Source organism: Peromyscus eremicus, chromosome 8b (assembly GCF_949786415.1).
Source record: "Peromyscus eremicus chromosome 8b, PerEre_H2_v1, whole genome shotgun sequence".
Lineage (NCBI taxonomy): Eukaryota > Metazoa > Chordata > Mammalia > Rodentia > Cricetidae > Peromyscus > Peromyscus eremicus.
This window is the reverse complement of record NC_081424.1, coordinates 27025118-27036918: the sequence shown is the minus strand read 5'-3', so window position 1 is coordinate 27036918 and position 11801 is coordinate 27025118. Positions and strand designations below refer to the sequence as shown.

Sequence of the window (11801 nt, the reverse complement as noted above, 5' to 3'; positions counted from 1 at the left end):
TCTGAGTAAACAGTTAAGTGTATACCAAACTCCCATTGTCTTTGGGTTTTCTTACATGTACAGCTTCTTCATTTATCACTTGGTAAGCTCAATCTCTTCTGGTATTTTTTTTTCCAAAGAGGGAACCTTTGTACATAAAGAATTATTTAGATTTTTGCAGCTTAAAAAATAGTTTGACTGACATACACCTTAAGAGACATATTTTCTTTCATGGAATTTTTAGAAGTTGTCCAACTGAATAGCATGAATGTTGCTATGAAGAAAATATGAGCCGGTCTACATTTTTTTCTATTATAGGTGATATTTGTGCCTTTTCCAACGGCAGCTCTTTCTCTTTTTGTCCTTCAAGTAATTATCCACTCCATGTTAAATTTATTGGCTGTACCTATTTCTTTTTAATATTAAGTTTGAACATTTTTTTTTATTTCTCCAATGAAGATTATACTCACAAATGGGTCAGGTTTCCTTATCTGCCTTCTGTGTTTATCGTGTTTTATCTGGTATGATTTCTCATTGTTTCTTTTCTTTTATGTAGCTCCACATCACTATTTATTTGCAAATAAAATAAATAAGATAAAGATACTTACTGAATTAAGAATTGTTCCAGTTTTAAATTTTGTAATTGTATGTCTCAATTTGTTAAATTTGCACACTGATGTTTACATTATCTTCCACACAAGTACTAGTGGAATAAATGCTAGGCAAGTCGAGAAACAATGATAGAACATTACATCTAATAAGTATAAAGTGGACATTTGTTTCACTTAAATTATGATATGTGAATGAGAGGAAATAAAATCTCAAAATGTTACCATTTTTCATTTCCATTCTTACAGTAAATTTGACACCTTTGATTGACAAGCAACTAAGAGGACCACAAGTGCCATTTCTTATCTCATAGGAAAATAAATCTGGTGTTTAAAGTGATTAAATGACTTTTTCAATAATTTACCAATGTAAAATCATTCTAACAACTTACCAATATTGACTGTAAAGACAATAAAGTCCAGGATGGTGTTTCAACATCTCTACCATGATTTTTTTTTATTCTTCTCTCATATATTACATGCCAACCTCAGTCACTTCCCCTACTTCTCCCAGCTGCCCCCCATCTCTCATCTCCCCAAGATTCATTCCTTTGTTTCTCTTCAGAAAAGAGCAGGCCTTCCAAGGATATCCACCGAACACAGCATAACAAGTTACAATAAGACCAAGCACATATCCTCCTATCAAGGATGCACAAGGCAACCCCAGTAGGAGGAAAAGGGTCCCAGGATGCAGACAAAAGAGTTAAGAAATAAACCATGCTCCCACTGTTAGGAAACTCACCAGAACACCAAGCTACACAACCATACCATATATACAGAAGACCTAGCTCAGACACATACATGCTCCCAATTGTCTCTTAAGTCTCTGTGAGCCTCTTTGAAGCCTGTTTAGTTGATTCTGTGGGCCATATTCTTGTGAGATCCTAGACCCCACTGGGTCCTAAGATCCTTCCTCCACTTCTTCCATGAGGTTCCCTGAGCTCCGCCTAATGTTTGGCTGTGGGTCTGGGTATCTGCTCCTATCAGTTGTTGGATGAAGTCTCTCTGTTGACGATTATGCCCGGATCCAGTCTATGATTTATTTTTCTTCTGGTCTTTTAATTTGCTGAAGTGACATGAATAAGAAGAGATGAATTCTACAAACTACCTATCATTGTATTGGGGTTTTAAAGCCCAAAGTATTCATTTCAAATTTGATTTTTAGTAGGTTGTTAATTAAAGTGCAACATTGATAACCCTGATCAATAATGGAATCAGACAAATTCATGCAGGCAAGATAGTCTAATGCTAGAGAGATGGCTCACGGCTTAAGAACACTGAATGCTCTTGCAGGAGACTCCAGTCTGGTTCCCAGTGCCAAAATATTGCAGGTCACACCCACCTATAACTCCAGCTCGAGGAGATCCAACATTCATTTCTGGATGCTGGACCTTTGTGCTCACATGTGTGTACACCCACATAAATAATTTAAAAATAAAATAAGCAAATCTTTTAAAAGAAAAGATGTTCCATACAATTTCAATTTGCCAACAAAAATACTGAAGAGAAACTCCACAGCTGAGGATTGAAACTTACTGCTGCAAGGCTCCCTCCTCATGTAAAAAGAAAAACAATAGTGATCTTAAAGATGATTCATGCCAAGTGCAAAACAATTTGTTTAATGTGTAGTGTAGGATAGCTCCATAGCATGTAATCATTGTTGTATGTTTATAGAATCGGCAAACAGTGTCAGAGATAGTGAGTGAATTGTTAAGGTCCACCTGTAGGAAGCAGAACTGAGATTCAAAGCCAGCCCTACCCATTTTACCTGGGTTAAATACCTCTTTTTTTATTTATCTTTCGCTTGGTATGTGGCTAGATTTAGAATCCACTCATCAATCTGGTCATTTTTTCTTAGATATGTTTCCATGTGTCCAGGCCCCCTTCTGAAATGTAGCATCTAGAAACTGTGAAAACAACCTGGTTGTGTTGTCAGTGTTAAGTACAAAGGAGACCATTTAGAGGTCTAACTATAATGAGAAATTGCTGTATCTTGGCTGAACTCAAGTACCAGGAAGAGAGAGGGGAAAAATTAGAAAAAAAAAAAATATCTCCTTTCACTTGGGTCACAGTAGTTTGCTTCTCACAGAAGGTTGTCCAAAATAACCACCACTTTTAAAGAATTTTGAAGATATAAATATGCTGGTTATTCTTCTAGAAGGCACCAATGTTGAACCTTGGGAGTTCATAAACAGTCACTGTGGACAGTTTTTTTTCTCCTGAGTTTCACAAACAAATATAGTATTCCTACTGAAAAGGGAAAATAGTTGCTGCACATATCTTACAATGTTAAGTGTAATTATACTATTTAACCCTCCAAGAGACCTAAGAAAAATAGTCTACTGTAACCATCTTATAGTGATGAGAGAAGGCAACATAAACTTCTGATGACCAACTAACCTTCACAGTAGAGGTTGGAGACTAACCCAAGCTCACAGAATTAGGAAGATACAGAATGTTGATTGGATTCCAGTCTAAATCTGAAGGACTAGCTGGAGGACAGTGTATTATCCTCTGTCTTAGTTTGCTCCATGAACTATGGTAGGCAGTCATTAATATGCCACTTAATTTTTCTCTCTCTTTCTGAATGTTTCTTGTTTCTTGTCTTTCTTTTCATTTTCAGTATGGATCAAGGATTAGTGACGTCCTTCAATTGAACAGAAAATGAAAAATGACGTAATGATACTTCAAAGTGAGTTAACAAAGAAAATGTGGGTTCACTGTGAAATGTTCTTTTTCAGGTCTTTCACTCATTGTGAGCAAAGCTGGCTGCGGTTTTGTGAGATACATCACAGAAAGGCCCACAAAGCAAAGAAATGATACCTCAGGGAAGAGCCAGCAAGGACTACAAGTCAAACAGCCATGTGAGTTCACTTGAAAGCAGATTATCCCTTAGGGGAGCCTGAAGATGAATGTTGTTCCAGATAATACTTTGTATCCCAAGACAGAGGTGCATAGTAACACAACTGATTTTTGACTCATTGGTACTGTAAGATAAATATTTGCTCTTTTAAGATATTAAGTTTTAGAGTAATTTGTTACACAGCAGTCAGTAAGTTATAAACACAATTGCATGAAATCTGTTAGAACAGTGTCTTTCACTCACTAGATTCAAAGAGTGTTCTAAACATTCTCTCAATTTTACATGTACTGTACAGTTGTACTGAGCATATTCCAAATAAAGTTAATGTATATGGTATAATGCTAGGTTGTGTTGGTTCAAGATTTGTTTTGTTCTTAGCATGGTAAAAACTTGTACTTCTTTGATTGTTCATAGTGATAGTTACTAAAATAGATATGTAGGTCCAAAGATTAATATTAGAATACACTTAGGAATCATACTGGTTTAGGAAAATGGAGTCCCTCATCAAAGATATTCCTTTTCACAGTATGAAGAGACCATTACAGAAAGCCACAACTATTCCAAATGCAGAGGACAACTGTCAATGGGGTACCCATCCCTAATGGATACAGCTACAGCACAAGTCTTGCACCCAAGTCTCAAGAAATGTTGAAGAAGAGGGAGGCAAAATATTGTAAAGGCCAGCAGACCAAGAAGCAAGCTGTGAGGTCTTCAATTATGTCCTCAACTGTGACAGGGAAGCTATAACACCTATGAAGTACCAACAACATGGCTACCTAAACAAGGTATGAACAATTCCACCATTATTTCTCTCCTCCATCCTGCTCTTCTCATGTCTGATAATCCCAACAGTAGTTAACATCCCAATGTAGATGGGGGTGGGGAATTTCAAGGGTTCCCATTCCTATATAAAAAGATAGAAGCAATTAACAATTGCTGAGAGAGAGAGGGGGGGAGAATTAGTCTTAACTAGGAATGACCTTCTTGATTGGTTATCCAATACTGAGTGGTCAACCCTACCTACATGCAGGTAAAACTGAATTCACTCAGTAACTTGTATTTGTACGTTGACTCATTTATATGTATATGTAACAACACAGAAAGGAAGTGGTAAATTTGGGAGGGATGACTCTGATGTGGGAGTGGTCTGAAAGAGAAAAGAAATGATGTAATTATATTTAAATTAAAAAGTATATAGTGTTAATAAGTATAGCTTTCTACAAATATATTTCCAGCACAACAAATGACGATTTGCATATAATATCATATGATTGCCAATTTAATTGTGTTTAGGATTTAAAATTAGTGAATATGAAGCACAGCCCACCTGTTCATCTTACCTCAAGGAAGCAACACTAACGATAAGAAACTGACACCTCCGTTCTGGTCAAAAGAACTTCTTCAGAAGTGTCCATGTGCCCTACCTTCACCAGAGTTGAAGTCCTCTTCCCTTCTGTGTGTTGATAACACATAGTCATTGCACAGTCTCAGAACTTATCCAATGCGGAGTAAGCAGCAAAGGACAAGCTATGAAGAAAGGATAACAACTGAAATTAAGAAAATGCTATCAATATCAATATCTACAGAGCTGAGAGACTGAGCAAACAAATGAGACTGCTAAATGACCTTTGTTACCCATAAAATTACTTATTTTAGTACATGAAGTAAGATGTTGACAAATTCCACGTGACTGTCAGAAAGGCACAAGAACTGAGAACATTTGGATGGAGAGTAATTTCCTCCTAGAGAATGTAAACTTGACATAATTCTCACAATCCTGAAAATTTTATAGAAGTAAATTTTATTTTTTTAATTTTAAAATCATAATTGCATCACTTTACACTTTCCCTTGTCTTCCTCCAATCCCACCCATGTACTTCTCTCTCAAATTCATGGCTTCTGGCCTCTTTTTCTTTAATTGTTATTTTGATGAGCATTATAAATGAACATACTCTCCATTAAAATCTTCAGTTAGTTTTAGCCTTTGACTATTGTGGCACACGGTGCTATTTGTCCACAGTACAGCAGTTATGTTCTACATACTTTCAAGTTTTTACTAGAACCTTAACAACTAAATTTTCTATCCTTTATTAGAATTTGGCTTGACTAGTGGCCTCTGGCTGGCCAATAGTGGCTAAGTCTGAGCAATGAACACATTTTTTAGGAAGAGATTCCTCAAATATATATCTCTCTCCATTCTGAGCCCAGTTTTAACCAGGCAGAAATGTTCTTGTCATAATAGGTTGCTATGCTTCTGATTTATCAGAATCCCAGAAATGTAATGTATCTACACAACAACATGAGAACCTATGCCTTTCCAGAGATCCTCAATGATAGATACTCTCATGTGAGTTCCACCTCTTGCTTCCAACTTCCGTCAGTTGAGACACACTTCCAAATTTGTTCCTAGAGATTTCAAAAATGATGAGAAGCTCAGGACGCTCCTTACAGCTTGATCTGAATTAATTAGTAAGTCATATTATCTGGAACCACTGCATTGTAACCAAAGTTTTAAGCATGATAGCCTGAGGAAAGTCTGTAATATATTAAAAGAAACCTAGAACCTTAAAATAATATATTTGAAAGCTTCTTTGGAGAAAAATTTCAAGTTAAGTCTGTTAGATACTTTAGCACTGTAGGAAAAGAAGTTTTATCTTTTCAATGTATTCAGCTTGGGAAAATGAACATAATTTGCTAGGGAATTTATTTATTTATTTTTAGATCTTGAAACAGCAAAAGTTTATGACATGGTACAAATACAGGAATAGCTAAATAATACTTTTAGTTTAATTTTGCTGGCTTTCTTTCAGATCTTCAATATTCCTAAAAAAGACTGTCTGTGTTTGCCTATTCCAATATCCAGAGATTGAATATATACATATATATTGGTGTCTCCATTAGTTGAGTTTTAAATTGTTGTGTGGAGTGTTCTTTATATAAATCTCTTGCTTTATTCTTAGCTTTCAACTGTTTAAAACTTGGACCCGGTTTTGTTCTTTTGTTCCCTACTTTTTTTATGCATCTGCACATTACACAATATCTGTGTCCCAGGAAGTATGTCCATCTATCCTCTGGTAGACTGTGGCACTGTGAGGGGACTACTGAGAGAGTCTCTATGTCTTCTGGTATTATTCATCATAGAGTTTTGTGCCAGTTCTGGTCTCCTAGGCCTTTTCAGTTTACATTCCTCATTCAGAGAGATGCCAAGAAAGCAGCAAGGAAGCATTTATTAAGTTGGACAGGGAGACATTACAGAAACGAAGCCGCTGGATGGATGAGTATTTATCTTTACTGGGCCCCAACAGCAAGGCCCGTTCAGATGGCCAGCAACTGCTTCGTTTGGTGTTCACACCATTTTCTGCCTCCTCCAGCAAGCTGCAGTTCTCAGACAACTAGAGAGAGGACTGTGAACATATTGTACACATCCAACTATTTCTGGGAATGTGTGAAGAGAGACAAAGCCTTGCATTTTTAGAATAAAGTCATGACACACTCTATGGAAGAAATAAAAGAATGTGACTCCTTGAACGTTCAGTTAATCACGATGCACAGTTTAGTAAGATATTTGGGTCTAGTTCCTTACTACAAGTTAAGAACTCTCCCAGAATTTCTTTGCACGGCTTTAATAACAGAGATGCAGATGGAGCAGCAGCATTGATGTTTTTGTGGTTTGGGTGGGCTTACGTATTCTAAACAGTTCCTGATCCGTGTCAAACTGGGAAGCCAGACGTTTCTTCCACTGATTCAATAAATTCCAGGCCACTAACACTGTCAGTAACTTCACACTGCTTGGTGTTGGGAACAAAGTCATGTTTTTGGAAGGGATATGGTAACTGTGTGTGTCTTCAGTATCACTGTGACGCCCAAATACACTGCGACTTCTGCATTGCAAACCAAATGCTCCCTGGACATTAAGAAGATCCTCCATATTGGCACATGTTCTGTTTTTCAGTCCAGGCACATTCACTGTCTGGGAAGCTAAGGTTAAGTGGTTCAGACAAGAAAATCTATGGATGCAGGTAATGTATGCAGTTCTCTGTACTTTGTCTTCTTGTATATCTTGGCCCACCTGGGATCCATCTTTGACTTGTAGAAATGCTTTTGTTTGCAAAAAAAAAAAAAAAAATAAGGTATATCTGTAATGGTTACTTTAGATTTCATTTCTTCAGTCAGAAAATCTGCAAGACCTTGTACACTTTGGCACCAGGGAACTTGAAGCAAAATATCTTTAATTGAAAATGGCAGAAATTTCCAAGATGGGTTCTGTCTAGCATGGAAGTTATAGTTTTTCTCGAGAGTTTATAAGACGGTCAATTCATAGACAAGATCTGAGTCTAATACACTTGTGTTACTTTAAAAAATGAAGTATGTGCTTGGGCATATTTGCTCTTCATGAAATATGAGTCACATTTGAGGAAATTTATTGGTATCAGATTATAAATAAAGATTTTTGACAACAAAAAATGTCTTATGTGCTGTTCATTACTTGGGTATCTCAAAACCAAATTAGTTCATGTGCCAATTTATCCCTTCATTCACCAAAAAGATATTGAAATCCTCTTATGTCAAACCAAGCCAAAACAAACAAAACAAAAACAAAAAAACCTGTGTTTACTTAGAAAAAAAGCTATTTAATGAATGTAACTACACAGTTTCCTTTAACAAGGTTTAGAAGTCAGTCTAGAAGTGATGATTTGGAAAATACAGAAATTAGGTAAATATCTAATAAAATGCTTCTATTTCTATCAAAATTTCTAGTAGAAAATACAAAAGACCATAGAAACAAATTTTCTACCTTTTGATGATACAGTAACTATAATTGCATTACCATTATAAAATATAAGAATTTGTATATGGAATAAAATTTCTAGTTGAGGTTGATTCATTGTGCTCAGTGTGTGTATTGGAGCATTGGTGGTTAATGTTTACTTATACACAGATGCACTGGAACAAAGATTTAAGAGAATAAATACCAATATAAAATGGATATGTACACCTAGGAAAATCAGAAGGCATATTATAGAAGAAGAAAATTATGTGGCACCAAGTTTAAATAGTGAAGCATCCTAAAGATGTAAGATTGTGGAATTCAATTGTTTGTATCACCTCAAAATGCTCATGAAGGTGGACCACACTCAGCCACACCTTCCCAGAACTGAAGTTTAGAATCATGGAAAGCAAGCATTATGTCTAGGGGAGTTGTTGAACTCTAAGTTTGAAGAATATTTTGGTTAAGTAGCCAATAAGATTCAGTTATGTTGGGAACCGGGATAAGATGAATTGTGAGAAGATAATTTCTCCCCTCCTTTCTTGAAGTATTTCTGTCTTTTTTTATTCAAAGTTTACATCTGAGAGGCAGGCTAGAAAAGCAGCTTGTTGCAGATTGGAAGGTAAAATATGAAATGGTATTTCAGTCTATGAGCTCAAAAGAGATGAGGAGTGGCTAGAGAAAAGAAAAATATCTGAGTTCTGAGTGGTCCATATCAGCCAGCCAGGGCTTAGATTGCTACTTTAGTGTAAAACGGATTTAGAAACAGCAGTCTAATTTCAGATGAGAAACAGGCAGGAAGATACTCTAGACAATGCTATAAAAGAAAGGACGGGGCCTACGAGATAGCTCTTGCCTCCAAGCCTGACAACCTGCATCCACTCCCTGAACCATTATGGTGGAAGGAGAAAACTGCCTTGGGTGTTATCCTCTGATCTCCACAAATGTGTCGTGGTACCCTCCTATACATAAATAAATAAAGACATGTAATAAAAACTTTAAAAGAAAAGATGACAGGTAATTCTGCTGATGTAAGTACACATCAGACCCAGGAACAGCAACAGGGAAGAAATTATTTCCATTCCCACCATTCGGAATCCATTTTTACTTTTCTGTGAAAATATTCCTCATGTACATTCCAAGACATAGAATATTAGCATATTCATCAACATTTCCCTCTTGCTTCATGTCATCAGACTGATGATGGGAAAGCGAGCTCAGGAAATGCTTATTAAATTCCTTGGAATGCAGCTGAATGTAAGAAAACATGAATTATACTGTCCCATGTAAGTGGTAATTAACTGGAAAAATTGTGTCTGAAACCACTGAGCACTGGATTACTCTTCCAGTTCGGCAGCAGGACCATGAGACCCAGGTCCTTCTTTTGTTTTATAGAAACTTTGGTGCTGTTTGAAGATTAAAAGGCATTAGTTTTTTCAAGTTACTGAGAAATACATTCCCTAAACTTGTGCATGAACATTTTGTTTTCCAAACCTTGAGTTAATTTCAGTTACCTAGGAAGGACATAGACACCCAAAAATGCTCAGGGAATGCTCTGGGGAGATACATTTTCTGTCAAATACAAGGATTTTTCTCTTCTCTTTCTCTTCTATCACTGTGATAGAAAAGAGCATAATTTGTGTTTGCATAACAAAAAACCCCAAAAACGTATCTTTTCGTTTAGATCAAAATCTGCCTTCACATCAGAGATTATTTACATTTTATATACAATAAACCTATACATTCTGTTCCTCCAGAAACAGATTATTCATAAAGTGGGTGATAAATAAATCATCGTAGATAAAATAAACCTCTATATCCTGCACTGCACACAAAACGAAGTTCGGTGATCACTAGTTACACTGTGTATGGTGGATCCAGAAGAAAAGCCATCAATTTTTAAGTCAGAAACACGGAGATAGAGGTAACACGGATACTGGAGAAGGTGTTTGTAGAAGGAAAGAGCGGACATGCAGGCGAGTCTGCAGAAGCAGGCCTGACAGACAACAGTGAAAAAGAAAGGTCTGTGGACCAAAGATCAGCAATCAATAGGGCAAAGACAAACAGCACTGGAGGATTTTATTGACAGCAAGGAGCAGAGTGTCATGGTGAGTTTAGAGTTCAGATTTATAGAAACGAGGGATTAAAAGCTCTGACTTCATGGCAGATAGAATAAAGATCCAGAGGTAGAAACGGACAGGTGTTTGGGAAACAGACTTCATACCACAGAGCAGCGAGAGGAGGGATGATTAAGTACAGACTATAGGTCGTGAACAGTGAGTCTGAACAGATTCAGTTTGATACAGGAAATAAGAAACCACTGATAGGACACATGTACACTAAAAAAAAAGACCGTGTGTCCACAGACCTACTCAGCTCCTTGTCAACTTGATTTTGGACAACTTCTCCTCTCTGGGTGTTCAGTTTCTCTCCTCTGAGTAGCATAATATGCACAGTGTAACGTTGTAACACACCTAGTTATAATCAGCAGGTTCATAACTATTGGTTTTCCTTCTTTTATAAGCACGGTCTGGAAAATAGACGGTTAGGCAAGTGAGTAAATAGTGGAGGAGAAATATTTGAGAATAAATTTATCAGACGTCTCCATAGATAAATACATAGGAAAAGTAAGTCTTTTAATGTGCTCCAAAGTTAATGGATATCATTAACAATTTAGCATTCTTCCCAGAACAGTTTGCTGGTAGCAACACAACATGATTCCTACTCATTTCGATCTTCAAAGTCCAGCCTTAATCTGAGGGTTTGCGTCTAGTCTTACTGCATCTTCTTATGCTATGTTTGGTTGATACTCCTGGGAGGCCTGCTCTTTTCTGAAGAGAAATGAGGAGTGGATCTGTGTTGGGAGCCCTGCAGCCAGGTTTGGACTAATATATGAGTGTTTATCCAACAGGTCTCCAGATAAGGCAAAAGCCCACGGGGACAGTCTCACTTGGCAAAGACCACTGGACTTCAGGACAGTGCAGCATACTGATGGGACCTCACGGCCTGCATGCTCTCTTCTCTCTGATAATATTGATGATTATCTTGGTCTTCTTAGTGTTATTTTGTCAATCATGCATAGGACAGATGTAATCATTCTTGGAAAGCCCAGTTTTTCTCAAATATCTTTCCCTAAAATTCTTTGGGAGCTGATGCTTTTCAGATATCTTTCTGAGGATGCCAACTTTCACTTCAGACCCCAGGATTTGTTCACATTCAGTGCTGACAGAATCGGAGGCACATCATTCCTATTTCTGTAAATATATTTTGAACAATATTGTTCTTGAAAATGTGTGCCTATGTTTATCATCTTTTAGTTTTGTAAAGACAGGATGTACCTGGCTGACTCGTTGGCCAAGCTAGCAAAATGGTAAGTGTTGTTTTGGTTTAAAGATGTTTCAATGTAAAAGTTGGTTAAAAAAAAATTGACATATTTGTCATTGCTGGAGGTTAATGTTGGAGGATGGGAATAACTTGTTTGATAGTGTGGAAAAACATGCTTGTTTTTGATGTATAAATAAAGATGGCTGGAGCTATTCGGGGCCAACCACTTGCATGAAATTCATCTGGTGGTCGGACACTT

General features: G+C 36.9%; 1 long non-coding RNA gene across 2 annotated transcripts; it reads left to right on the top strand.

Moving 5' to 3' along the window:
- The first annotated feature begins 3333 nt into the window (after window positions 1–3333).
- On the top strand, window positions 3334–11495 carry LOC131918840 (uncharacterized). Of its 2 annotated transcripts, none has more exons than XR_009381103.1 (3): window positions 3334–3451; window positions 3977–4235; window positions 11130–11495. It is a non-coding gene; the product is annotated as an uncharacterized LOC131918840 (long non-coding RNA). The 2 variants fall into 2 exon arrangements; XR_009381104.1 differs by lacking the exon at window positions 11130–11495 and adding an exon at window positions 4744–5313.
- The last annotated feature ends 306 nt before the right edge of the window (window positions 11496–11801 follow it).